Genomic DNA, 2,788 nt, shown 5'->3' with positions numbered 1-2,788 from the left:
TGTGTTTAGTTACACAACGACGCCACTATCAATACAGTTATCAACACCAAAGATCCTGTCACCAAAGAAAATCTGTCAGCATAGACAACATCGGAAGATCAAAAAGTTGTTCTTTATGGACTGAGGAAGTTATCCAGCTGCGAATGTTTGACAGAAATCACAACGTTCCGGGTTTGGGAATCAACAACCTATCATGCCAATTGTTATGCCCTAATCGTTCACTCGAACTAAGTTTAACGGTAACGACTTTTACTCTTTGAACTTGAATTAAAGCAATCAGCCTTCCACTACGATCATTCAACGGTTTTCGTAAAGGTTACACATATGATAAGTGTGGAGTAGAGAATGTAAAGGGTCCCTTTAGAGACAGGATGATACAAAGATCTTAGACCTTCGGCAGCTAGATGCAGCCGTTAAGTTAACTACCCAAAGAATTTACTTGACAAGAGCAGCTAAAGCAACAGTGACGAAATCATAGGCCCAACAGGAACAGAGTACGAGTGGATGTCAAAGTAAAGACAGGTAGTATGAATCACGGAAGGGTCTAGAAAGTTAAAGGACAGCGACATGACTGTTGGGTAACAAAGAGACAAACCAGGGAATTGCACGTTACTGTTGACAAATACGCGTAGGAAAATAACAGTAGGTTAAAGCGGTCTCGATCAGAGCGACACTTGAGGCAGGTAAAAAAAAAGCTTCCCATGTTATACAAATGAATTGATGAGTTCGCACGTAAAGGCGTGCGGTAGTCAATTGGCGTTGAGCGTAGTATAACATTTCAACCTTTGAAAGTCTGAGGCAAAACCATCGAGCAACTGAAGCACCGTGTAGAAAAATGGAATAAGTAAATGAAGGATAGAATGCTGGGGGCGTTCGATGACCTAGTGCAGTTTGTCTGCTACCACTAGGGGCTGTGGGGTGGCGGCTACGGACTGTAGTCAATTTCCAGTCTTCGTCTGATAGCTGTTTACATGTTAAATGGATCCGCTATATGTAGATAGTACAGCTCGATGAATGGATACAATAGCGGGCAGTGTTTGTCACCACACCCGCATAGTGAGATGCGCTCAGACGATAAAATAAACAAAAAACAACAACTTTACTTGGGGTATTAATTTTAAAAACCACGTCAAGTTACCTTGTTTCATGGACATACTTGACCCAAATTGGCTGTATTTTGATAAGGCATTCCCTTCAGAAAATCCTGGCAATACGAATCAAAAATCGATGCAATAATGGCGTACTGCTAATTTTACACAAAAAGAAAGCCTTTCAAAATTTGATGCCACTCAAAGCCATTTACGACCGTGACCGAAGGGCTGGTTTCAGCACTAGCTCTTCACTGAACAACGCTGATCAATAGGTGATAAACCACTGTCTCAGATTATTATTTTTGACTAGGAAAAGCACAGCTGATAAACACTCACAGATGGTTGGATTTGTTAGACGTTCTTCACCCACCGTTGTTGCCTCAAAACGTATCGATGTAATCCGTCAAAAACAAGGATCTTGAGTGCTCTTAACGTGTAGAGCACACTTCGGTCCAATTCGGTTCACACTTGAGTCAGTAAAAAAGCAAATTTCACAGCGGCACACTGTATGTGTGCATAAAGTTCAGTGTTTGACTTTATTCAATGTTACGTTATCGTTTCTGTAAATATCACTGATTTGGTAAATTTTGCGCCACTTTTACCCCTAGGGCTTAATAATCCATTGCATGCGTCAATCGAATTTATTCGTAGAGAAAATAGCACTAGATAAACGTAGCCTAGATTAAGGCAATTCTATCATTAATAGATTCCATATCGTACTGAGAAGATCCGTCGACAATTATCGCCCACAATTATCATTACATTAGTGTTATTATTGGCACAAAAGAATCGATCCTCCTCTCTAGACACAAACCACGGTTTATAAATGGGGGGCTAACTTTCGCGCTTTGGGTATAACTGTCGTCACAACTTCTAGCCGGCTAAATTGCTTCTTTGCTCATGATATCACCATGGCTACTGTCACTGCTAACAGTAGGACCGGCGCCCACAGCGACAAGCCGTTCGTTCCCTTTGGCTTCATCAGCCCAACTGGCGATGAACGTCATCAGTTGTCGCCCGAACCGTACCGCTGAAAGAGGCGGCCAGCAGTACGATAGCAATACCCACACAAAGAATAGAACACTTTTGTAAGAAGATTCCGCGCATCGATCGCGTTTAATGAGAATGCTGTCAATAGCTGCCCGTTGCTCCAGCTACGATCCCAGCAATGGAAAGCGGAGCCATTCGAGTCTTCTTGCTAGGTCCGACGCGCCGGCACTTCGTGCTATGGCGACGACTGCTAGTACAGCAGCGACATTGTCATGAAAATCTAGATAGACATTCATCATCACAGCTGATAATGGCTAGATATTTCGGTGCACCGCGCCGGCGCTAGTGCTACGGTAAGTGCGGCCGTTTCCGCGCCGTACTCAGTCTGCTGAATACAGCGGTGCCCGTTTATCATCGCATTATTTCTAGCACTGTGACGACAAAGCGCTGAACAGCTGATGATTCTTTTCGTAGGAAATTTAACCAGCTAACTATTTCTCGTCTCGATTCAGGCCGCCAGGGCCGCAAGTGAAGAAACAGTCTAAGAGATGGCTGGCCAAAGAGCAATGCAACGAACGGCAGAGAGAGTGCAAGAACAACAGTTTTTGAAGAAAAGCCAATAAGTCGGCAGGCATCAAAAAGGCTCAATTAGTTAAATGGCAGAGAGGTAACTTGATGTTTGACCTCTACTATATACGATAATAAGA

The 2,788-nt window shown here is 43.3% G+C and overlaps 1 protein-coding gene across 8 annotated transcripts in view; it reads right to left on the bottom strand.

The window, feature by feature from the left end:
* Nucleotides 1-2,292, bottom strand: part of LOC111268830 (somatostatin receptor type 2) — a 34,668-nt gene extending 32,376 nt beyond the window's left edge. For 6 of the 8 annotated variants that reach the window (XM_022848051.2, XM_022848087.2, XM_022848034.2 and 3 more), the window contains exon 1: nucleotides 1,428-2,292. The gene's annotated coding sequence lies outside the window, so the exon portion shown is untranslated. The remainder of the gene's footprint in view (nucleotides 1-1,427) is intronic. The other 2 variants (XM_022848032.2, XM_022848033.2) reach the window with 2 other exon arrangements.
* Nucleotides 2,293-2,788: the final 496 nt, after the last annotated feature.

This window comes from Varroa jacobsoni, unplaced genomic scaffold (genome assembly GCF_002532875.2).
Source record: "Varroa jacobsoni isolate VJ856 unplaced genomic scaffold, vjacob_1.0 scaffold_139, whole genome shotgun sequence".
NCBI classification, from domain to species: domain Eukaryota; kingdom Metazoa; phylum Arthropoda; class Arachnida; order Mesostigmata; family Varroidae; genus Varroa; species Varroa jacobsoni.
Note: the sequence above shows the minus strand (reverse complement) of the source record. Positions and strands in the feature narration are given on the sequence as shown.